Source organism: Bacillus rossius, chromosome 1 (assembly GCF_032445375.1).
Source record: "Bacillus rossius redtenbacheri isolate Brsri chromosome 1, Brsri_v3, whole genome shotgun sequence".
Taxonomy (NCBI): domain Eukaryota; kingdom Metazoa; phylum Arthropoda; class Insecta; order Phasmatodea; family Bacillidae; genus Bacillus; species Bacillus rossius.
In genome coordinates, this window is record NC_086330.1 from 193,002,506 (window position 1) to 193,029,845 (window position 27,340).

Below are 27,340 nucleotides of genomic sequence, written 5' to 3' on the forward strand. Positions count from 1 at the left end.
GAAGATAAGATTATGAATTTTTTTTAAGTTTCTTTGGCATGTTTGAATAATTTTTTTTTGATTTTAAGAAATTACAGAGAAAGTTTAATTGATTTACATTAGTTTGGAAGTATGGAGGTTTAGTGTTCGATTATCCCTAACTTGATGGTCGGATCCCAAAAGAATGCCGTAAAACCGATAGCCAATTCAGAGGAATGTGGTAGGTGCTTGTGTAGAGAGGGGTTGTGGGGAAAACTCCTTGGGACTGATGGCAGATCAGGGGCCCTAAATAGTGTGTGATGCTGTAAAACTAGTGCAGAGATAGCCTGGTATGCTTAAATTTTATTTGGGCACAGGTTACGTAAACCTGGGGTTCCATGGGATTTAGTCATGTTAGCTGCTGTGAGACATTAAGATTTCCAGGCTCCATAGTAAAGTCAATGTAAATTTCTGTTTTCTTAAAATAATAAATTTGTTTTTAATTTTTTTTATGAGAAATTTGTTTTGGAACAGTGAATACAGACCCCGAGGAATAAGAGTTGTCGTGATGAGGAGAAGGTGATAGTCCTAAAAGGGTACAGGCACCACAGAGGGGATGTGCATTGCATAATTTAAATATGAGGAAACTTGAGGAATTTGAAATTTTGTTGTTGGGTTGGACACCCATAAGAAAGAGTATAGGCAGAATTTTTATTGTTATGAGATGTCTAATTTGATTGGAAAAAAAATAATAGGTTTTTAAGATGCAAAGTAACATTATTATTGTAATATTTGAAAGAGATTAAGAGGTAGAGAGAAATAGGTTATAATTTTTAGAAAGTACTAAAGTTTACATATAGGAAGTAAGTAACTAAGAATGAATAATAAGTTAAGTCTAGTGTAAAAGTTTTTTAAGTTTGTTAAGTTAAGAGTCATAAGTAAATTTTTTTTGAGAGAGAATGTCTTTGATAGGAAATAGTGGAAACTAATGGGAATCTTAGGGTAACATAAATAATGTATGTAAGTAATGAATAATAAATAGATGGTAGGTCTTAAGTTAGGATTAACATTTGAAGCAGAATTTAATTGAAAAGAAGGAAAATAAGTAGGCCTAATGAAAAGAAAAAAAAAAAGAGTATTTTATGGTAAAGAAATTTTTTTAAAGTAATAAACAATGAATAATAATGTTGTTTTAGGGTAATGTGTACTAATAATACAATTTTTTCTAGGACCAAAGAACAGGAATTATGTAACTTAAATTAACATGTATTTGAAACTGTTACAGATTCCTTAAGATGAGCTGAGCAGCAGTACAGTTTACAAGATGACAAGAGTTCGAGAGACAAGATGCAAGATTTCAGAAACAAGAACCAAGACTGAAGATTCAAGAGAAGAGAAAGCTGGCAGCCATGGACTTACAAGTGAAGATTTATCAGGTCATGTAAAATTTTATTTTTTATGGAAGACAGTAACTGGAGTTTTTTTTGTTATAAACATTATTTATAGAACTTTTTAGGTTATAATGTCAAAGAGAACTAATACCTTAAGTTAAATGTTAAAGTTAATTTTCTTAATTTACAGAGGGATTAGGAGTTTTTTTTTTAAACCTTGTTCAAATGGAATTTAAATACAATAGCTTATTGTAAATGTGTACGAACAGTTCAAGTTCACAGTACTGATAGGTAGGTCAGATGATCTTATTGATTTTGATGATTTGTTTTTTTTGTTGATTTTAAGTGTTGTGGATTAGACAATGAAATAGTTCTGAAAACTTAAATTATTTCAAGCTAAGAAATAGTAAATTTTAACTTTAACTCAAAGGATACCAGAATTAAAATATTTTTTGAATTAGTAATGTTGAAAATTTTATACTTTACAAGAAAAGTTATAAACAAACAGATCGGATGGAACAAGGATGCAGTAAATCACAGGTTGTTAGAATTATTGATTTGCTTTTGAGGTTCTGAAAGAACAGTAATTATAATTTAAAAGTTTGAATAAAAATATATTTTTTTTATTGGTTTGAATAAAAAAAAAACATTTAAAAGTTAATTAGTCATGATCTAGGTGGGTGATGGGGTGGGAATTGGCCACTCTTTTTCCCTATAACCTCCCTAACATGGCCTTCTATTACATCTAACAGAAAAAAAGAAGAAAAAGAATACTTATTATGTTAGAATGTTTTTTTCATGAAGATACCTGATGAATTTTTATTGTTTGGAAGAATAGTAGCAAGATTAATCAGATGTTTTACTCAGAAGAAGAAGAAGATAAAGCTGTTTTATGGCTCGACAAGCCAGAGAGTGGTGTTTCCCCTCTGAGCTTCTATTGACTTCGTTGTTTTACTCTCATGGGATAGCTGGTTCGGCACCATGGAGAGAGATTGGTGGGCATTGTGGTTGCCCCCAGAAGAAAAGAAGAGTAGAAGAGGTTATGGGTGGGTCATGTGAAGGGACCTTCAACCCAGTTACTTTGTGGCGACTATTTGCTGTATAGAGAAGATCAAGACTCCAGAGTTAGGGAAAATCATTGGAGGTCATGTTTCCCTTCCTTAAGTTTTCCTATGAAATTATTTTCCTGATTAGATTATGCTAAGGGTGGGATACTTTATGTTAGCAGTTGAATTAATTAATTTTATTTATTTTTTTTTGTTTTGTGTGTTTGCATCCTTGACCATCGATTGCAGTTTTGTTGTTAGTTATGTAGTTGTAAGGCGTGTTGGTAATGCCTGTTGATGATGTTTCAGAATTGTAATCTGTTCGTGATGAGGATGGCACAACTCCGAAGCAGATGTGGGGAGAAGTTGTGAGCTGCCCTGGAAGCCAGTCCAGTAGCTGTTGGAGTTGAATGGTGTTTGTTGATGGCCAGCCCAGGGAGCTACTCTTCTCGACAACACTGACTTCGAGGAGTTGCACCAACCTTCACGAGATAAGAGTTTAATTAATTGAAACACTGATAATTTTGTAAGAACACTTAATTTTTTTTAAAAAAAGAAGGAAGTATTGTGATAAACGGAAACTGGAAAGAAAAAAAAATAATTATCAAGAATTTGCACATTGTTTAACGAATACTGAGAAACTAAGAACATTAATTTAATTTGTAAAGAGAGCTTCACTAACAGAACAATTTTTTTTAGTAATGAGAACTCGAGCCTCTGAAGGTTCCTGTGAGAACAACTAACCAGATAAAAGTTTTACATTTTTATTTTTATGAATACTTGATGTTTTAAATTGATCTAATGCAGAATCTAGATGTATGTTCAGACAGTAAGGAACTAAGAAAATTATTATTTTTGTGAAATGAGGAATTTATAGTTATGGTTTAATGGAAAAAGACAATATGTAATTTTGAGGTAGCTCGATGGGGCTCGAGCTCTGTGAGGGGAGGGTTATGTCGCGGTTTGAAATTTTGCAGGATTGTTGAAATCAAATTTAGGGACTTAACTGATGGGACTCTTGGCTGGCTGCTCTGTTCACTCGTCAGCGCAAGTGGCGTGACCATGTAATTGGGGCACGGGGCCGGCGCGGCACGCTGCGGGCTTGCAGAATTTTGTTTGTTTGTTTGTTCGGCCGCGCGCTGGCGCAGCCACGGGCCGCAGTTACTGGGGCGCGCTGTCGTAACAAGCCGCGCAGTGTGGCCTGCACGTCGGGGTAGAGGGGGGTAGCCTTCCCAGATGTTCTAGTTAGTTGTTTAGTAAATTTGGATTCAATAACGAGCAGTTGTTATTGATAGGCGCGGCAGGGCGCGAATTTAAGCGCAAGTGAGTGGTGACTCGGGGCTCACTCTGGCGGAAGCTATGGCCGACGCCAGAGGCCACGAGTAGTTTAGTTCGTAATGTAGTTTAAGTTTAGATCGTCATGTAGTCGTCTTCAAGCTTTCGGGCGGAGGCTATGGCCCTCGTCACTAGTCGTTTAGTTCTTGTTTTTAAAATGTAATGTTCGTTCAGGATTTCAAGGGCAGGAGAGTCGTCTTCAAGCTTTCGGGCGGAGGCTATGGCCCTCGTCACTACAGTCAAACCTCATTAATACGAATCCGCTTAGTACGAAATTCCCGTTTATGCGAAGTACTTTCACAGTCCCGGAAAATAATGTATTATTTCCTATGTTATTCAGTACTTTTAATACGAAATACGGTTAATATGAATTACGAAGTTGTTTTGATCCCTCAAGTAGCTGTTAACGTGTATAAGAAAACGGTTAATACGAATTTCACCGCCGAAGTCTAAAGTAAATCGTCTTCATAACCGTCATGTAAACAAACGTTTCTCCAAAGATACATATATGTATCCTACAGAGCAAAATGGTCGAAAAACAAGATGAAAAGTTCAACTCTAGTGGCGATGTTAGTAACTAAACTAGAAAAGATGCCATGTTGTAAACGGAAAACGAAAAGGAAAGAACTCTATACCTTATTAATATTAGTCGTCGGAAGTGTACATACGTAGAAGTTTAAACAATCTATGGAAAAAAGTTCTGATATTTTCCATTGTTCACGAACGTGTATCTTAACCTCAATTTTGAGTGTTAGTTGTTTTGTAATATGACTGCGAAACGTAAACGCAATGAACTTACATTGCAAGTTAAAGTTAAAATTATTGAAGAAGTAGTAAATGGAGAGAGAACGAAAACTGAAATGGCGAGAGAATTTAACATCCCGCAATCGTCGTTGTCGACAATATTAAAAAATCGTGAAAGTATTGAATCAGCTTTTGCGGGTTCGTGCAGATTATCAACAAGAAAAAGAATGCGAGGCCCAAAACATCAAGAAATGGAAGCTACCTTGTTGCAGTGGTTTTAAGAAATGCGTGCAGCAAACTTGCCAATTTCTGGACCTATGATTCAGAAGAAGGCAGACTACCTAGCATTGAGGTTAGGAATTTTAGACTTCAAGTTCAGCAATGGTTGGCTACAACGGTTTAAGGATCGCAACAATCTTGTTGGCAAAACTATGTGTAGAGAGTCGGCAGCAGTAGATATGACCAAAGTTAAATGTGGTAAACAATGCCTATAAGAAAAAGATATTGCAAACCAGAATTGATGCTTTTTTTAAAACCAAATGTTTGAATTGAATTTGTGTCATGAATGCAAGTTTATTGAAGTTTGTATTATGTTTTCTTCAGTGTTTACATATTGTCATGCATGTAGTGAAGCCAGCTTATACTACCAACGGTGTGTATAATTTTCTTTATAATTGTAAATATAGGCATTTAAAGTTCAATCAATTTTTTTTGTCATGATATCCCAATAGTTTGGTTAATACAAACCCTCGTTATTACAAAGTGCTAAAATATGGTCCCTTCAGGTTTGTAATAATGAGGTTTGACTGTAGTCGTTTAGTTCTAATTTTTAAAATGTAATGTTCGTTCGGGTTTTCAAGGGCAGGAGAGGCCCCTACGTTAGTTTTAAGTAATCGATCAAGAAAGGCTTTTCGGAAAATGTGAGTATGGACTTATCTTTGTTTTAATTTTAAGTATTAATTATGATTTGATGTATTCGGAAGGACTAGGGAAGAGTTTAGTGAAGTTCTCTCTTTCTCTCTTGTAAGGTCGTTCAATAGTTAAGGAAGTAATGAAGAGATTATTGTTTTAAATTGTAATCCCGCTATTTAAATGTTCTTTAAAATGATGTTGATTATTTGACTTTAAGAATAAAATAATTTTAATTTAGTATTATGTTATTTTGCAAAATCTCCTTAGTTCAGATCTCACCAGACATCCTGTACGGGATGACGAACCTATGATCCTAGGTACAGTAAAGTATTTTATGAAGTTAAGACTAGATGAAGCCAGCAAGCGAGTTGTTTCTATGTAAAGAGCTACGATTCTCTCCCCCCTCAAAGTGAGACGTGACAATATTAAGGGAGTTATGATTTTTTTGTTAGTAATTTTTTTGTTAAATAGTTATTAAATTTGTTCTAATTGTTTGTAAGAGCATAAATATTTTTCAAAACTTCTGTGTTGAAACAATTTTTTACACGATCAACCATAAATGCAAATGGTTGAAAAAACAAGGGTTGGAAGACAAAAAATAATCCATAAATCCCTAGTAAGGACAGAATCAAATTTTTTCCAATTATTTGTAAATCTTATAATTTTTTTCTAAAAGTGTTGCCTGAAACACACGGGTTGAAAAAAATAAGGGTAGAATTTGAAAAAAAAAAAAAAAAAAAAAAACATAATATCTGTACCATCAATATTATAAAATTCATTCTAATTAACTGTAACACCTTTAATTATTATCTACAACTTTTGTCTGAAATATTTTTTTTAAATTACGTACAATGACTGCAAAGCATAGAATACACAGAGATTGAATGACAAAAAATTTATAACTCCCTCATTAGGCACACAATCAAAACATTAAATTTGTTTGAAAATCTTATAATTTTTATCAAAAATTTTGTGCGTAAAAATTTTTGATAAAACAAACCATTCTTGCAAGGGGTTGAAAAAACCTGGGGTTGGAATAAGAAAGTTAGTAAAACTTCCCAACCGTGTACACTACCAAATCTACTCTTATTTTTATTTATTTTTTCTAAATATTGATTAAAATTATAGTTAAAATAAATTTTCATCAAACCAACCATTACTGCAACGGGTGGAAATTAAAAGGTTAGAAAGTAAAAAAGTCACTACTTTTTTAAAAATAGATTTACTATCAAATCCGTTATAATTTAATGTTGAAATCCTAAACTTCATCTAAAACTTCGGCTGAACAATTTTTTGATGAAACAAATTATTATAGTAAAACCATGGGTTCAAATTTTAAAAAAAAATTCTTAACTTTCCAAGTATAAAATTCATTCAAAATTTATTTTAAACCATCTTAATATTATCTTAAACCTTGGTGCAAAGCATATTTTTAAATGACCACGTTATTAGTGCAAGGGATGAAAAATGCTGTTTGAAGGTTTAAAACAATTAAAAAAATTACCTTATTTGGCATATAATATGAAATTTGTTCTAAGTTATTCAATGGTAGATACAGTGAGTTACAAACAGTCGTAATATTTTTGCAGCATGGAAAATGAGCAAATAATTAATCAATCATTTTGTAATATAGGAGAACATAATAATATGTTGTGTACATTAAGTTATTAAACTGTTCCAGAAGTTTATAGAAGTTTCCAAGATATTTCCAGAAGAAATAGGTACTTCATAATCTACCTATGCCTGTAGGGTATGAGAAAGAGATTTCTAGGTTTTACAAACCATCGAGTACATATTTTGATTTGGTTAAACCAGCCAAATTTCAAATTGGTACATCTGAAAAGAAACTGAACAAAAAAATTTAATATTAAACTTTCTAAAAATATTCTTTCAGTAACTAGTAATCAACTCGTAAAATCTCATCATAGTGTTCTAGTCATAATAACTATTATAAAAAATAAAGTAATTACCAAAAAATTACTCCGTCAAATGAGCAAATAAATATTTGTTATGACTAAAAATATTAATTATGTATTATAAAAAAAGGGGTGTTACAAAAAGCAATATATGTTCAATAGTAGTTGTGATGTATCTGCCTACCTCTTTGGCTAAGGTCTGATGTAATGTGTCTTGTGCTTGTGTTCTCTATTAGAAATAATATAAAATGGAGTAGTATTTGAAAGAAGTTAAATAACAAGGTCACAATGGCTGAGCATTCTGTTAAAGGTTACAACTTTAAAGGAACAAGTCTCTGCAAACAAAAGATATCAAGCATTTTTACAGCAGCTGTTGCACCCGTACTGCGTACAGGGCTTGCCTCACATGAATTTGTTGATGTTTGTGATTTAATCAAATTATTTATTGAAGTTGGTAACCACTTTTATTTTAAATTTTCTGTGTTCAAATATTATTTATATCGAGATAACTTGATACTATGTATGTTGGGATGTAAGTAATTTATATATTTTAATTATATAAATACAGATATGTTTCATAAGTTTTATACAGATGAAGGTATCCTGTTAATTGCAGTAATGTTAAAATACCGGTATTTTAGCCTACCATGTTAGCAGTTGCGGTAAATATGTAGAGTAGCTGTGTTTGCGAAAAAAAATGTTAAAAATCCTAAAATACTTTCATTATATGCTCTTTCACTTCCCCTTTTCATTAAACCCGGCGGAGATAAGAAATTCCAAATACTTTAGGAGATATCAAATTTTTTAATTTTCATAGTTGGGCAATATTTGTTAAAAAAAAAATTAAAAATTCCGAAAATACTTTTATTCTATGCTCTTTAACTTCCTCTTTTCATTAAACCAAGTTCTTTGTTGGATTTGTTTGGATTCATCCTGTGGAAAGTATTATGCCAAAGCAAGACACACTGATTCTATTTGATGTGATTAAGTTTTATTCTGGCAATAAATGGAGTTTAGGCATAAAAAAAAAAATTTTCACAAGAGACTTGTCTAATGTCATAGAGGTTAGAAATTTTCAGCCTTGATGAGAACCTTGAGTTAGTCAAAATATTAATTTGTTTAGTTTTAAAAATAATCCCTGAGAACTATATCTATTTTTACTATATTAATCTGGAAAGTTAAATACATATTAGAACGTTAATTGGTCTGTGCTCAGCATAATTATTAGTTAGAACCTAATGAGTGACTTCTAAATTCCTTAATCACTGAAATTGGTTCTAATAATTTTATGTAAATGGTGTATTTTTTGTACTGTCTTAAGGCCTTCCACAAACACAATCAGTCCTGTGGTTGCTGCTGGATGTATCGTTTCATCGATGGTTATGAAAGAAACTTTAGATGTTGCAATTGCAGTTGCACTATTAGTTTGAAAAAGAAAAACAAAATAGCAAAACAACCAAAGAGTATAAACAAAGATGTTTGCCACGACATTCAGCTAATGGACTGATTAATTGGACTGACAGTTTGGCCTGGCGAGACGCTGTTCCCACGCACGAAAGTTCGGACTGAGGGTTCTCGAAACCGCAGTCCGATGTGGTGAGAAGCCATCAGTTCATCAGTTCGTCAGTTCTTCAGTTCCAACTGATAAGTCCGAACTGACAGTTTGGACTGATTGTGTGTGGGGGGCATTTATGTTATAGGTAGGTGTCTATGTTTGTAATGTTGTGTGTGTTTGATTACCATTGTATTGAACTGGCTGTTGTGTATGTTCGAATTCAGGAACTTAAGTGAAACAACTTAAGGGGATTGGTGCATCAGCATCATGGTCCAAAAACAATATATTTGTTTATGATTCAGCTGTAATATAAGATTTTAAGCGTTCTGGTGTATAGTTAATATTTTTATTTTATTTTTTAAACTTAAGTTATTGTCAATTTTCTGGAATTTTAAACATTCCTAATTAATTCAAAACTATAAAGAATTTAACGGTAAAACTTTTGTAGGCAAATCTTTAAACATGAGGAATTTGATTAAAACCATAATTGTATATGTAGTAATTATTAATTTATTGTATTTATGATTTTAATTTTAATAAATTAGCTGTTAGAAAGTAATGATATTAATTTGCATTTTTTTATGCATTCACATTTCAATTATAATTTAAAAACCTTTAATTATATCGTCTGAAGGATTGACTTTATTTTAGCTTTTAGTTTATTGGAATTGGACCTCAGGTACAATGGTAGTAACCAGAGTTTAGGCAACGTGTAATATCGGTGACAACTTGTAGCCAAGCATGCTGGACTGTGGACACCTTTCTGCAGTTTTCCGAACTTTTTGTAACCAGTGATTTCTCACTACTCAGCCTTGCGCCGGCCCTGTGTTGTTGATGAATGGGAGACGGGAGAATAAAGATGAAACATGTTTGAAGGTCAACGCACTCTTTTTCAGTAGACAATAAAACATGTTTGGTGTAGCATACAAGAACAGCTCGTATTACTATCAACTGCAGGGGCAACTCAACATTTGTAGTGTAAAGTACGCAACTCTTGTTTAATTTTGTGATTTCAATGCAGAATTTATTTCTGTGGAACGAGATTATCAATTTTGGTCAAATGAAATGCTACCGGAGGTAAAACATTTTATCTAGAATGTGTATTGCCTGAAATAGCTGATCTCAGGTACAGCTGTGGTCTAAGGTGCAGAGATCAAGACTACATTAGAGAAGCACAAGAAAGAGAGCAAGTGGCCACGGGAAAATTCCAAGGGAAAAGTTAAGTATAAACTACAAGAGATTGCGATACGATGTTTGCTGCCTTAATACAATACTACCATGTAAGACCAATCTGTGCATACTATGTTGTTACAGTAAATCTAGTGAGAGGCACATTCACACTATTAAAAGTTGTATAAAATAACATTCAATTTGTATCAAAACTGACAAAGTCTTATGACGTCAAAACCACGGTGATCTTGTCACTCAAGAAACAGAAATTATTTATTTCCTCAATATTTTCACTCCAGGGATTTTCTAAACTGTTTTGGTGGTATTTTTTTGCCATTATTTTTGATGCTTCAGCGCTTTCCGACAATCGTGTTGGTACCGAAAACTATTTTAATTGTCAATAATGAATATTTGGTAAAATAAAAATAAATGATAACCAAAATATTTTATGTAACTATAATAATAATAATATTGAACACATTCACACTGTAAAAAAATCTGTTTTAAAGCTTTTTTTTCTTATTATAATTAAATATGAAAAAGAACTAACTTCTGAAAGTTAACTTTTAAAGTTGTGTTTCAAAAAGTCAATCAAGTCCGTTTGTCCGGGACTCTACAGCCAATCAGATTGCCAGAAAAATTATATTCGTCCGTTAAAAGCTTGATACTAACAAACATTATTGCAAGAGGTTTAAAAAAATGGGCTTGAAGAAAAAAATTAGTTTGTTCTGTAGTACACACAGTATATAACCCATTCAAAGTTATTTTTAGTAATATTATTATACAAAACTTTTTCCTGAAACAATTATTGATAGAAACAACTGAATCCTGAATAACCACAGGATAAAATTCTTTATAAAATCATTGAAATACTTGAACTATTATCTAAAATGGTTTTTTGAAAAAATTTTTGGTACGGCCAACCATTATTGCAAGGATGGAAAACAGAGAGGGTGAAAGGGGAAAAAACTTAACTCCCTTATTAGGCACAGTATCAAATGTCTTTTTAGTGTTCTAATATTAAATAAAACATTTGTCTGAAACAATTTTCTATACGAACAACGATGGCTCCAAAGGTTGAAAAATAAGTGATGAGGGACAAAGAAATTCTAATTCTCTTAGTAGGTATAATGTCAAATCCATTGTAATAGACACACAGTTTTTATTTTATTATCTTTATTGTTGTCCTAAACTAATTGGTATAATTTGTGATGTCATATTAAATGTAATAATTTTTGTTTGTAAGGAGGACAACCATTTGACAATCATATAACACAATACTACCTCTTATAATACCTATTTAGTTTCAGAATCTTCTGAGTTATTATTCCTTAGGGTTTTATTCAATTTGCCATAGCTTTGCGCGCAAACATTGATATTTTAATCGCTACTCTTTTCACCTTTCAACTACCTTGCCATTGAGGTAACGGAGAAAAAACCTTACCGCTCCTTGGTTGCTGTGAGCAACCAAATTCAACAGCGCATTGCTTGGGGAAGACGTTGCTCGGGCTGGGGCTGACCAAATCCTTGGTTGCCCGCTGGAGTGGCCGAAGATACGAGTCACCCGCGATTTAATTACATACAGATCCATATTCTGAAACTCTTAAGGTGGGACATCCGGGCACACGTTAGCAAGCTGTCGCAGTGTCTGAGGAACATGGTGCGAGGGGAAGTGGAAAACCCGAACTTTTAGCTACCCCCACTACTAGCCGCCAGGGGGTGGTGGACGGAGTCGCTGTTTGCCACCCCAAACCGGTTATTATTTAGGAGTTAGGGCGGGGGGAAGGGGGGTTGCTAAGGAGGCTGTGTGGTATTTGGCGTGGACTTGCTCTTTCTCTGTCCCTTGAACAGAAGGATACGCGGAGTCATCCCTTGTTCATAGGCCAGTGACCTTGAAAGCGCTGCGTCAATAAGTTGACTGTGGAGCGTTTACTTGCATACTACTGGTAAACTGTCAGTGAGCATTTATCGTACACAAAATGTGTACCAGTTTTGAAAAAAATGTTTCATTAACATCAATAAAAATTTTTATTTATTTAATTAATTATCTTGAAAACATACTTTGCAGCTCATATTCGTGCGGAAAAAAGTTATTTGTTTAGGGTGATAAGTAACGAGTATGATTTTCAATGCAACGCGCAAAATATTAGGTAAGTTATTAACTGAATCTCTGCCTTCATCGACTGTCGAGACCTCACTATTGAGGAGCCGTAAAACTCTCTCAACCTAACCAACTATTTAGTTGCTCCGATATCATCGCTAGGTATTTAATATACATAAAATGAAATTGATAAAATGAAAGTGTAAACTGAAGTTAATGTCTAACTTGTAGGAAATAAATCGTGTGAATACCTGAAACAATAATTACTTAACCATTTGTATCAGCAACAAAACCAGTTATTTTTACGTGCATTCATTTTTATCTGCAGCTGTCTGTGGTAGGCAGAGTAGTAAACTGGCATTACTGTACTGTATCGTAAGCTACTTGTCAGCAGCGTCTGTTGTACTATAAGCGGTAGGTTTGTAGGCAGGCTTTGATCTGTACTCGCCCTGAAACTGAATACAGATTTAAAGACGTGATTGACCATTAGATACAATTAAATGTAATTAACCAAACTACCTATTATCATATTTATTTTCCCAATAAACTCACACAGATATCCTATCAATTAGGTTGGAAATGTGTAGGCTATTGTGTGTACCTTGACAGGAATCTACTACTCAAAAGTTAGTTAAGTTCTGGTGCGGTAAGAATATTTTAGTGTTCGTCATTGTATTTAATGACAAAACATATCAAATTAAGTAATTTCAGTAGGTAGCAAAACATTTGACGTTTACACGGAATCTGAAGTCACGAACTGCAAACCATTTGATAAATAAGTTAGTAATAATGATCACTCATATTGTAAACATGATTGCAAATGCAGTGTATCTCAAGCATAGGATCGTAGAAATGATGCTTGGCAAGTTCTTCAGAGGTTTAGCGAGCTGTTTGAGATAGGTAAAATACTGTTTCATTCATAATAAGAAACAGTACTTTACATAACAATACCAGTGTAATTATACACTGTTAATTGTTATGATTAGTGCTCTTTTCAGCTAATTATAATATTTAATCATGGGAATTGTTTGCAGTCTAGCAAACCTTTTTACCTCTATAAAACAATTTTCAGACAAACAAATAAAAGTAACAAAAAAACTATCTCAATGTAACAACTAAATATTTTATTTGGTATTGTACATATTAAAACTCACCTGCCTGCAATTTTGTTGATAGAAACAAAATCGTTGTTAATATTAATTCTCACAGCATATCTCAGTTCCTACTCTGTATGTATTTTAAGATTCGTTGGTGTCGTGTTAAAACAGAAAATAATTTAACTTATAATTTTAATAACAATGATACTAAAAAAATTCAACAGAAATGCTTCATTGTGTTCAGTTCTCAAAGAAAGTAAAGGAACACTGTAATAAACTCAATACAAATACATTCAAGGCAAAGATATTACACTTGTAAACTTTAAACTTTAAAACGCAAACAGAAGCCTATATTGTAAATTTCATTTTACTGTGTTCTTTCAAAACGGATTTTCCATAGTAGCAAATTTTTAAATGTCGATAACTGTAACTATGTATGTCAATGTAGGGTTAGGCCTAAATGATATAGGCTAATTTGTAAATTGACAAATTTTGAATTCGGCATACATTTTTCATTCAATAATCAGTTAAAATCACGGTTTAGTCTCATGAAAGAATAGGACAATTTAGTAAAACTAATTGGGAACAACATGACCAACAATAAATTTACAATACCGTCTGCTATGAAATACCCCCCAAAATAAGTGATATTTGAAGATCATTGCCTTAAAAAATATTGTAACTCGTAGTTATAAAATTCTGTTGTATTAAATAATTAATGATTTTTCGTTAATACTATTGTTTTCCTTTCCAAAACATTAGAAAAATAATCTACATAAACCGTAATTTGTTGGATCATAAATTCAATTTGTATATTTAGTCATCCTTCCAATACATATTTGCAGCAAATAATACATACACTGGCATACACTGGCAAACACTGGAGTACTGTATAAAGTAATTCAGTTTGCACATTGCATTCATTTGAACACACATTTATAACATATAATTCAATTATCACAAACATGATTTAAGTATAATGCACTTCATCATATGCATTTGATTTCATTATATTCCACAAATATTAAGAACCATATAAATATAATGTGAATAAGCACTAGAGAAAGTTCATAAAGGGTTTTCATTCGTAAATTTAATTTAATGATTCTGAAAAAAAAGTAACTAAGTAGTTGATTGATAAGTATGTGTACCTACATAAACATATACCTAACAGTAAGAAAGTATGCACACCTAAAAATAAAACTTTTAAATTATTACCTTTATTTATGAAAACCTGTCACTATGAAATAAATATCTCACCCTAATCACAAATATAGTTTTTTGTTTTGTTTTGTTTTACTGAACTCACTGCTGATCCTGAAATCCTGCTGAAATTGCTGGGCACTGCTTCCCAGCATTCAGTATCTAATCAGGACTTCTTATTGGCATAGAACGTGTGTATCTAAGGTCATTAGCTCTGGTAATAGACAATCCACGTAAAACTTAACAAGTTTATCCTTCATTTCTTCCTGCCAGTAATTATTGTCCCTTTTTATCCATTGATAATACATACCCTTCCTAGTCCAGACAATGTAAAGTAATAATTTCTTTTTGTAATGTGTAGCTGTCCCTGCACTTGAAAGAAATGATCATGGTTTTTGTTGAGTACAATTTTTCCATCTTGGCACTTAAATGATTTTATCTTTCCTTGAGCTATCGCATCTTCTGGATGTAAGTCTGCTGAAGAAAATGGGCATTTAACTTCTATTATACCATCATCATCTATGATACCATCTGGAGTGGCTCCCAAAAATTCCAGTTGCTCGTCCACAAACAGACCACATGGACGAATAGATATTCCTAAAGAATTCTGCAAATCTTCTAGTGCTACTTTCTCGTTTTCTCAACCATGCATGATTGCTTCATTCCATAGAGATGTTCCGTACAAAATACTTTTCACAAGCGAGTCACATTTCGTTGTTTTGCGGCGTTTACAAACTGACCCAAAATGTGAAGCAGTGAGTAGTTTTCTTCGTTCTTGCAACCACACTCCACTCCCACTTTGAAGTACTGTTATTTTTTCTAAGTTTTTTCTTTGTTCATCACTTCTTTTCAGTGAATGAAGAAATAAAGAGCGTTCTTTCTCAAACTCTTGATCATCCATGTCTGGTCGTTGTGCATTTGGTCCATAAAAACTATCTTTGTCACAAAAACCCAAAAACAACTTCTTTGAGAATTTCTTGGACTGCTTTGGATATTTCTTCTGCACGTTTCTTGAATGTCTCTTCAAATCTGTCCGTTTCCCTTTAAGTTGGACGTTTTACAGAAAAATCCAGGACTTCTGCCATACATCTGCTTGTGTATCGTGTAGTGAGCTGTTCCTGTGTTATGCTGTACTACTGCTCCAGCACATCTTGTTTGGTAACTATTTCCTCTACAAAAGTTCATTCTTTTCCCTCCAGTGTATTTGGAAATGGAAGAATTGTATTGTTCAGCAGCATTGTTGTCCATATAGTATGGCAAACTACGAGTATTCCTGGCAAGGTGTTTTGCTGCCAACATAACTTTTTCAAACAGTCCAGTGCTTATCAAATCATTGATAATGGAGCTTTCTTCTGTTTTGCAGCATCACAGAAATACCCCCGTTCTGCACAGTTACTATGGCTCCCAAATACATGATTTGGCCCATTCAAAATATCCTTTCTTAGCTCGGAAATGCTTAGCTCAATATCATCTGTCATGGTCTTATTCCTGTATTCTGCAGCCTTCTTCACTGCCATTCCAATTCGCAAAATAGAATTTCCAATTTTCTTCCCAAGACAAATAGGATAACGGCCTCCATCACTAGTTGCTGCAATGACTCTGAATTTATTACAATAATTCCTTAAAAGGTAGTTCGAGCACTCAATTTTTTCTAGTCAATGATTTGTAAGGTCTTTCGTCTAGAATATTTTTATATACACTGCTGTCTCCATCTGCAACAATTTTAGCGTATCTCACCGAATACATTTCCTCATTTGCAAGAAAACCTTCAAGAATGATAGCCGATTCCATGCTTGTTGATGTTTGGTGAACACCCCAGTTCTTACTACAAGCATGATCGGCAGCAGTTGCATCTTTCTTCTCTGCGCGATCGCAAATTGTGCAGTACTTCTTTTTCACCCCAATGAAGAGCACCTTCTTCGTGTAGTATCCAACAATAGCAGCCTACAAAAAAAAAGTTATAGTTGTCGATAAATATAACAAGAACAAACGACAAAAAAATATAAAGAAAAAGTTGTACGTTGCAAATTAACATTTCAATAATATTTGTACAGAAAACATTTAAATAAAAAATAAAATAATGGCACGTTATTAACTTTCAGGTTCTAATTTGAACAATTTGTATACAGTCAGCGATAAAATACTGCAATGCTAATGTCATGTAAATCAACGAGAGGTACACAGGAAGTAATGAAATAGCTGATGTGTATAAGATGTTAACTGCACCAAGAGACACGTATAAGGTCGGGTGTAAAGTATTCTGTACGGAAAATCTCTATGGAATGAAGCAATCATGCATGGTCGAGAAAACGAGAAAGTAGCACTAGAAGATTTGCAGAATTCTTTAGGAATATCTATTCGTCGGTGTGGTCTATTTGTGGACGAGCAACTGGAATTTTTGGGAGCCACTCCAGACAGCTGTAAATTTGGGTCTGCCATGAGCTGTGTTTGTTTCATCTGACAACCTGAAAAATTGGGATAGCCGTTACATTTTTGCCACTTATAAAACTTGATAGCTTGCAAGTTTATTTTACGTAACCGTATTATAGCTTACCTTCGTCTCTTGCAAGAATTCAGTAAATTCTTATTTGGCCTAGGTTTTTGCCGTTTTGTCAACAGTTTCAATTGCTGTGAACCTTTAGTCGACCAATGACTATAAACTGTGGTCTTCCCTTTTAGAGATTCAGACATTTTGTTTTCCGTCTATTCTCATTACATGGTGGCCACTCACAGTCACCAAAAATATTCCCTGATTTTTCCCTGATTTCCCTGATTAAAAATTCAAAATTTCCCTGATATTTACAATTACAAAAAACATACTTTGGATGAAAAAATATAATATTATAGAAAGAGATTACTCATATTTTAGCACCTTGCTGTATTTTCTTCATTATATACATACGGAAGTTCGTTAAATAACAAATACATTTTAAATATGTCACTTTACATTATAGCGTCCCGTTCAATGACCTGCAGTCTGCGTTATGTTTTATGTAATGGGGTATTTCAGTGGCGAGCGCTCAAACATTTTTTCACACAACTTTTGATAACTGTTCTTTAATTCATTTTTGAAGTGTAACATTTCTAGTTGTGAAATATTCTTAGGCTTAGTACTCTCAACAAGGGATAACAGTACAGTGCAAATTTTACCTTGTGTTTGATATAAAAATGAAACAACTAATGGATAAATCTTCACTGCATTACAATCAGTACTCCCATCTGTAGCTAAAGCAAATGGTCCACTTACTAAAGATTCAACAGTTTCAATTTAGTTTCACCAGCCATATACTCCACTAAGGCAGATGTTTTTGCTCTCGCACAGCTGTATTTCTGTGCAATTTTTGATTCCGGAAACATAGCTCTATACAAATTACCCGAATGATCGGCTACTGCTATCGGTAAATTGTGTTCTACCAAAAAACTTGTAAACAATAACTCTGCGTTTGTTACTTTCGTTTCTTCACATGTAGCGAAAAACGACGATATAGATTTATTGCTCGTCACGGCTTTAAAATGTTCTGCATGTTTCTTTGTTTCAATATGCCGTCCTCAGTCATCCCTTCCAACATGCGCAATCGAAAAGTCACACGTGCATACATTACAAAAAGCGTGGCGTTCCAAAACATTTGAAGATGACAAGCATGGCCATTCTTTTATATAGTTTGGTCGCAAGTTCTGAAGAATAACGTTCTTTATTTTTTGCCCCAGATACACATTGTTCTGTCACACGCTTCATTTCTACAACCGGCACTGAAGAACACAACCAACACTATCGAACAACATAAAAAGGTTTCACGTCTGTACACACGACAAAAACACTTTGATGAAAAAAATGGCTTTCAAGAAAGTAAATAACACAAGACAGGTTAGCCAAAGTACCGTACAAAAATTATCGTGATGTAAGTAGCTAACAAACGAAAAGACCGAGAATATGTACTAGTTGTATCGTACAACGGACGTAATACCGTACCATTTCTATTACAAAACACAACAATTAATCTACTTATTTCGACAGTACATGCGCACATTTATCAGTTCCGTTATCTGCGCAACCACGTGATGTATTCGAACTGCGTTCACGAAACACGCACACCAGAAACGGAATTTTTTTTCCGTTACCCAGCAGCACAAAGCCTCGTTTCCGTAATAAACCAGCGATGTTCCGTAATTCCGTAATATTGTGTTAAATCCGTAATGGTTGGCAGCTCTGCGGAAATATACATGACACAAAAAATTCCCGGTTATTAAAAAAATTCCCTGACATTTCCCTGATAATTCCCGATCAACGTGATTTCCCTGATAAATCCCGGTTTTCCCGGTTTTCCCGGTTTTCCCGGTGAGTGGCCACCCTGCATTACCCACACACTCAGTAGTGAAAAAACAATGCACAGAATAGGTTAGCTGACGAAAACTCTGTATGATCAAAATGAAACGAGCACTTTGTGAATCACGAATCTAGGTAAAGGTGTGACAATGTGAAGGTATAGTTTCCCTTTGAGCGGTTCCAGGAACGGAAGGAACGCAAACTTAACATACCGGCCAATTTATTACCCCCACAGAGCGCAGGAGGAGAATGAGCACGCCGGTGGTGGGGGAAGCATCTTTAGAATGCGCTCTCTTCCGATAAAACCTGGAACTAAAAGTTAAATTTTACGTGCCTGTTTGTATCAAAACGGTTACTTAAACACATGCAATCGCGTATATATTTTACAAAGTTATTTGAATTCCAATGAAGCTATGGTATCGAAAATCGAATTTTCGCTACTTGAAAATTTAACAACTTTGATATCCTATTTTTATTATTTCTCTAATTGTGTAACATTAAAAATTCGACAATAGCTTTATTTTCCCCATCGTTGTCTTTGATAGGAAAAAATTCCGGTTTAATAGGATAATCCATCTTTGAGCTATAAGTCACGAAAGTCGTAAGATTTCTCCATATAAAATCCGTACGGATGTCCCACCTTAAGATAGTATTTACTGACATTGTATGTCAGAAATAGGGAGTTACGTCTTTGTGAAACACTTCCACGTCGGTCACTTTCGTATATATAGTGCCTCAAAACGACGGTTGCAGTACTCTGCTAAGAATATTTCCGACGTTTGGTGAGATCCAATTAGACTATAAATCTTTCAGGACTAGAGGGATGCCGTTCTTCGATCCAATTTCCAGTGTAGCTGAGTACCACCTGGAGATCCGACAAATACAATAAGATTGTTTCAGACTCCACACAGCTAGTTCCAGCATTTTATTGTGTGCCCCCTTGAATTATCAGATACTAAAATTACAAAGGTACAGGTTTCTATCAGGATGGTAATTGAAATCTCCTTTAACTAGGGTTGTTCTCTAGTATATTAGGACCTGTTTTGGATACCTTTGCATTAGCCGCCTTAGAATCATAGTCATTGCTAATTATTGAATAAATTTGATATCTTTTAATCATTTGTATTTTATTAAATGGAAATTGAACTCTATGGACCTGACCAATAACTTTATGCAGAGGTACATCACACACCTAATACATAAAGTATTGGTTTCAATAGCAACAAGCTCACACTCGCTCTCACACATTCAGTGGCGTGCTAGCTGGAATAACCACTTGGTAGGTTCACCAGCAGTATTTTACCCTGACGCCAACGAGGGAAGAGAGAGATATCCACAGCAGAACCCGAAACCAGATATTGATCTTCAAAAATTACACCTGAGAAATATAATTGTAAATTGCACATATCTCAGTATTCTAAAAAATTCAGGACACCATCCAAAGTTTTTTAAAAATTTCTAAATATTATATATAAAATAGGGTCTGAACTAGTTATTGATATGACCAACCCTTAATTCTATGGGTGACCAAAATACACATGCAGAATAACAAATTTATTACACACTTAGTACATATATTATCCAGCCTTTCAAAGAATTTGTAAATTTCTAATTAAGACCAAAATTTTTGGTCTAGAAATGGGGAGATGTTTGATATATTTTTTTTTTTAATTCAAAAATATTGTTACGATTTATTGCGGGTTCGTAAAGGATGGCCCAATTAATAGATTTTACTACACACTACACAGTTTTATTGATGGCCACTACTTATGTCACTTACAATTAATCTTATAAAATTGCCAAATAATCAATTGTACTTAAAATTGTTGCTTCCCCAGTCACTTGTTTTTACACACCGCACACCTCGCTGGGTCGCACCTCTGGCGCAACTATCGCCGCAGCACCCCTCGTGGTCCTCCGTCGCCGCACTCCGCCACCACCGTCGCACTTCCCCTTCGCCGAGATCCCACTCTACGCCTCGCTCAGAACTTCGCTCGGAACTCCGCAGCGCCCGCGACACTATCGCCCGGAACTGAACTGTTCGCCCTGGAACCTTCGTCCAGGGACTACGCCGCTCTATCGCCCAGAAACTCCGCCGCGGGAAAACTCCCGACTTCACTGAACTGACTCACTCCCTGCCCTGGAACCTTCTTCCAAAAACTTCGCCACTCTGCCGCACCCACGACAGTATCGTCCCGAGAACTCCCGACTGAACTCTGACTGACTCCCCCTCTCGAGGCCGCCGTCCTCGTTTTATCTGTCAGCCGCAATTTCCAGAACTCGTGAGCGCGGCCCGGGCCAGTTGCGTCATTCCACGCCGACCCAACGGCAGAAATCTCTCAAAACACATGTCAGCGGCTCGCGTAACTCCGCAGCTGTCCGGTGTCAGTTACGTGTCAAAGGCAGGGCGCCGCGTGGGGAGAGGTGGGAAGGAGGGGGGAAAGCGACCATCCTTGTTATCTTCCAGGCGCACGCTGCACATATCATATTACGGCAGTCGCCAGCCAGCTCTGCACCTGCACGTGTCCCGGCCTTGCTCATGTTCGTAACAATATACATGATGCTTTGGATACAAATTTTGAAAAATTATAACAACTTCGAAGTCTACATGCGCCTCTAAGCTTAACCGAACGGGATTTTTTTTAAAATTTGTTATAGTAACATCTAATGGTCTATTATACTTTTATGGGCAAAACATTATTTTAAAAATCAGGTTTTAGGTTATTTCCTAACAACTGAACAAATTTTTGGTCTTAGGTTAACTGTAGATGATTTCATGTAGATTAAGATATTTCTATTCCAAAAGATATGTTAAATAATAAAATAGTTATTTAAATTTCAGTTAACCTTTGAAAAAGCGTCAATACATAAAACCTTCGAAACATAATGTTTGCCAGAAGAAAAAATGTTAGTGATGAAAAAAAATTAATGAGTCTTTTAGTAGTAGCCAGAGATGTCTAAACGTCTACCCTTGGTAATGAGCAAATTCATGAACTCTAATGTTACAAATACATTTATAATACAAAACTTGGAAACAATATTTAACATAGAATTCTTTAAATAATGCATTGTGTTATAAGTATATGAAAATTATGTTTTCAACTACATTTCATGATGTGAATCACACATAGATTCTACACCCGCCACTAGAAATCACTCCCGGAGCAGCTACGTTGATTATTTAATCATTCGACTTGTAGGGCAAAAGGTTTAATTACATTATAAATCAGCTCCGATAAAAGTGAAAAAGACTTAAGTTATACTTCTTTAGGTGTGTTGAGGACAAAATTTCAATATGTACCAGAAATGCATGAAATAAGAGCACATAACACAACAGAAATTTGACAGGTTGAAAGTCCAATGCACATGCATGCAGGACCTGCTATAACCACGAGCCGAAGTCGTCAAGATGGCGGACCTATGTGTGGCAACATGCCCAAGTGTAAGTTAAAAAAAGTAATTCAAAAGCATTACGTTTATTTTAAGAGAAATATCTACCACTAAGCCGGTTAAGAAAGATCAAATCAAAATGATAAAATTATTTTAATTTGCATTACATGTTAGTATCTTTTTTAATTTTATTCAAATTTGTTGACTAGTGTTTTTGATTTGACCCTGGATGTGGTATGGCTAAATTTAATTTTTAGTGGAAAAGTATAAAATGCACATTTAAAATTTAATACACAGTGAAAAATCCACGTACGATAAGTACTTACAGCAGTCAAAACGTATAACTTTTTAAAATCTTATACACATATTATTGAATTAAGACCAATCTAGAACACAGTGTATTGTTAAGTTACATAGATAACAATAAATTCACATTGATGAAACAGTTCAATTACAGTTTCATTCCTTTTTTTTTTTTGGGATCTCTCAAAAAATTAAGTTATAACAGATGAAGCTTTATTCCCCAATGTCTTCGCATGCAAGTATGTTTCTTTGTTAGCTTTGTCCTCTTCAAGTTTTAAAACTTTATATGTTTATATCCTTCTAATAATCCATTAGCTACATGTAACACTTCAAGGCTTTTTCTTTTGAGTGCATATTCTATACATGATGCAGTTTGCTGAAGGAGTTTGTCAGCTGCATTCTTTTTTTCAATTTCATCTTTTCACAACCAAATTTTTTTGCACATCATTAACCGTCTTCTTCTTTTGTTGATTTTATATCCTGGATGTTTCTTCTTAAGAAATTTTTCTCTCCTTCTCTCTTTCTTCAAGGAGTTTCTTTGCTCTTAGTTTGATTTCCTCTAAGTACTGATGGTATTTGCTTCTTGCACATCTACCACAGGCTATTAGCTCTTTTGTGATTGGAACACAAGCTGGCTTATTACCATAAAGTTTCAAGGCATCTATAACATTCAACTGTGCATTCAAAGATCTTTCTTTCATAGCATCTGCCTGTTCTGTAATCACATTTCCAGATGTTGAGAAGCCTCTTTCAACATCACTATTACTATGTGGTAATGACAGACAGGCTTTTAACCTTTGTAACTTCTGTGTATTTTGAGTCATTCATTATATTCTTCACCTCAAAAACTTATTTCCAAAATGTTTCAAGGTCTTGGCAGATTCCTGTAAACGGTTCTGTTTTAATCATGTTCCACTCATCAATCAGGCAGTCTGTACGGACATCTAAGGGCATCATTTTTGCCACTTTCAGAAGTTTCGCTGCACTACTTGGAGCATGACGCGTAAGAGTAATGCTCAATAACACATTTCATTGCCAGGAAGAGTTCTGCAGAAATGGAAGCATCCTTCTCACTTATCTTCAGCGTTCAAACTGTAGACTTGCCCATATCATGATATTCTTCACTGCTTCGTGCTGCCTTCTCTGGTGAACTAAGTCCTGATGTTGAAGCACTTGAACACACTATGTGACCTTGTCCCGATGTTGAAGCACTTGAACACTCTCCATGACCTTGCAATGTTAGTTTTAACTGAAAGAGTCCAAGTTTTATTTCACAATTTTTTTAATGTTTTTTTTTTTTTTAAGGGTATGCGATGGCTGATATTTTCAAAACCTTTGGAAACATTTATTTTACAATCACAAACAACACACAACACTTAAGTATCACTTATAATTTTGGCCCATGTCTCGAATTGAAACTTACAATTTCCATTGGTTGATTTTTTGAGAATTGCTAAAACTTCTGGGGAAAAAAAATTAAAAAAAAATGATTATAGGGACTTTAGGGACTGATATTTTGAATAAAGGGACTCTTAGGGATTTTATTTTGGTTTAGGGACTTTTAGGGACTTAAGGGACCAAGTATGAGCCCCGTCATGCGGGTGCGCCATCTTTCGAGATTCCTGAGACTTCTATCGATGGCAGTACTGTGGTACTCATTTTCATTCCAAATGACTTCCGTTCCATTCACAAAATGACTCTTATCAAATGCCGTACACTGAGAGTAAAGCTGTTTACAATTTAAAAAAAGGATATTTAGTTTTGTAACTCTGAATATATAAATATATCAGCAACACCCATTGGTTGATTTAATACGGACTGACTCAATCATAATGAATGATTAAAGTTTAATATTTCAACAACATAAATTTTATTCCGCTCGGATGAAGGCTCTAATGAGGAGCTGGAGCTCTGACATAACATAGGCAGTAATTTTTTCCCTCCTGTTAGAAAAAAAGAAGCTGTAGTGAAATAAGGGTCACTTAATGCATTTTTTTTATAAATATTTGACGTACGAGCACGGATTAGTTGTTTTGAACTTATTCAGTTGGATTTCATAAATGATTCAAACTCAAAGCTTAGATTTAAGTGTATATTACACCACAGACTTTCTGGTAAAAGGAAGTTTAATATATTCTGTGCAATACAGATTTATTTCTGAGTAGTGTATAAAATATTAGTAATACAAATAATAAATCAACCAAAAAGGAAATTGTTTTCATAAAATAAATTTGGTCCTTATGTGACAAAACAAGAGGTAAAATAAATTTCCACAATATTATGGGACCTTGTAAAATGATTCTTGTTATCAGTAGACCGTGACGGAAGAACAAAAGCAATACATCCTGACTCCTGGCATGCCTGTTAGGCAAGTTGTCATGTCTTGAGACTCTCATTATGGCTCTGGTACTGTACATGTTACTAACAAAATTTTCACCCTCCAATCATACATATACCTGTGAGCTTATTCGAACTCATTAAAAAAATGGTTTTGATTACATAGGCGACATGAATTTCTACCCAGCTAAAATTTCTTTAACTTAAAATTTTAATTTAATATGCATAATATCATGCATGTAACCAAACTAACATTTTTTTTAGTGTGAATAATATATAAAACCAATTATTTACAGACACTTAAAATATCACTGTGATATTTCTACACAATAATTAGTGATCACTTTCTTCTTTAGTGACCCTTCTTATTTCAATAAGATTGTAGTCTTGAAGTTTTAAGTATTGTTTTGTACACAGACCACATTTTAAAGCCATTATTGGTTAAATTGGCATATAAACTTCAAAAAATTCTTTAGTATAAGTGGCTGAGATTTATTTTCCAAGCTATGCTTTATTTATGTGCGTGACAACCTTTCTGTGTTAAGTAAACTGTTAAAGTATTGGTTTTTTATTACCAGCATTGTTTTAACACATGGAACGGCATGGTATTGAAACTTCTTTTCGCGGACTTACATAAGAGCGAGATAACACAAGACAGAGCTCAGCACGCTACTGCGGCTGGTGGTACACGGACTCCAGAAAGGGAGACCTGTTAAAAATTGAATTATAGAGATAGGTTATTTTATGAAATTAATAAATTATACATTTTATATAAATAAATTTGAATAAATAAAATGTCCGTAATACTTACAAATAACCTAGTAGGTAAAATAACTGATACTGAATTAAAAACTTTTACACTTCGATGTCCAAGTCTCCTAAATTTTTATCATTAATGACTAAGTGAACACATAATTAATGTGCTAAAAAAGGAACATTTACAATATGAAGCCCATATATGCTTTATGTCAAAAAGATTAATTTCATTCATTTTATTTATTAATGAAAACCACTTTGGTTTTTGTTTAGCAAACAAAACAAATGACAAACTTGTGGTAAACTTTTCCAATTAACCTGTACAAGGGGAAAAAAAACTGATTCACTCAAAATCTGGTTGTTGTCAGTTCACTTATAATAAACTTGTGAACTAAAGAGGTATACTGGGAAGCTAAACTCGAATATAACTTGCATTGTAATGTGTCTTAATTTAAATTGAAGTTAGGAAGTCCCTGTTCTATGTTTTGAGTTATAGGAGTTTTTTTAGATACAAATTGTTCCACTGAACAATCATGGTACACACCCTCAAATAAATCTTAAAAATATATACAAGTGAGTCAGAATTCGGCAGAAAATCTTAGGCTGCACGTTTATCATTTATATATATATATATATATATATATATATATATATATAAAACTTACAGTCTAATGTGCTTCTTAAGACTGGTATATATGCCTTTGAAGTTAGAGCTTAACAATTTTTTTATTAAAAATAATTGAGAAAGTATTTAAGATGCAACACTAGACATCTAGATATGTTTAATTACACAAAGTTCTACAACTTCCACCATAAAACTTGTCGCTGCAGTAATAACGTGTTTTATCGCATAATTGTAGCACATTTTATACTAAAATGAAGTATGAAAAGGAGTATGATTTTTATGCGAAAAAAATAAATATTTTTTTTGTTAGGTAAAGTTATTTATAAAAACCAAACCCATTCATTGAAAGTACATTTATTTAAAAAGTAGAGTACAAAAAAGTACGCCAAACAATTTAAATTAATAAGACATTCAACAAAATCTTTCTTCAACTTTAAATAGAAAAACAAAATCTGTGAAACGAATGTGAGCTTGAACTAACGCACAACTATCATCACAGTACACACCACGAAAGAGTGCGAGCCATCAAATGTAGTTAACTCGGCACTCGACAGAGAACGCACGTTGCATGCAATCGGCGAGATATCAATATCGATATTCGACTACGTGTGTGCACACTACATACATGGGAAGCAAAATAACCAAACATGAATGATGCCAACAAGCGCTGGCTACATTTTTATAAGCGGTACACCGCGGCGACACAGACGAACAGATAAAGGTAATGACGTTTAAAAATGTCTTTGAAAGAAAATTTACACATCATACAACTTCGTATTTCCGTTAATTAAATAAGTAAGTGGTAATGTCCGAACAAATATTAGATTTCCACTTTAAAACAAATTTTTTTATACCGCAAAAATTCTCACACAAAGCGCTCGGAATCTAATAGCGGGACCAAAAACATCATGCAACATTCACGCAAGAGGATTTATTATCCAAATTTTGATGCCCTAAAATATTGGTGCGAAGATTATGCGCATGAGAAAATTATACGATAAAAAAGGGTATTATTTCATTGATAACTTTATTTTACATAGGTACATGAATACTCTCTCTAAATAATTTACAATAAATAAATGCTCAGCTCCAAAATTAAAATGTTTACACCAACCTTAGGATACACTTAAAACCGTAAGTACATACAATCCATACACATTTTAGCTGCCGCCAAAGT

General features: G+C 34.1%; 1 protein-coding gene across 7 annotated transcripts in view; it reads right to left on the bottom strand.

Moving 5' to 3' along the window:
- The window catches only part of LOC134527188 (uncharacterized), a 412,406-nt gene that overhangs the window by 316,760 nt on the left and 68,306 nt on the right, over window positions 1-27,340 (bottom strand). The gene's annotated exons all lie outside the window — the stretch shown is intronic.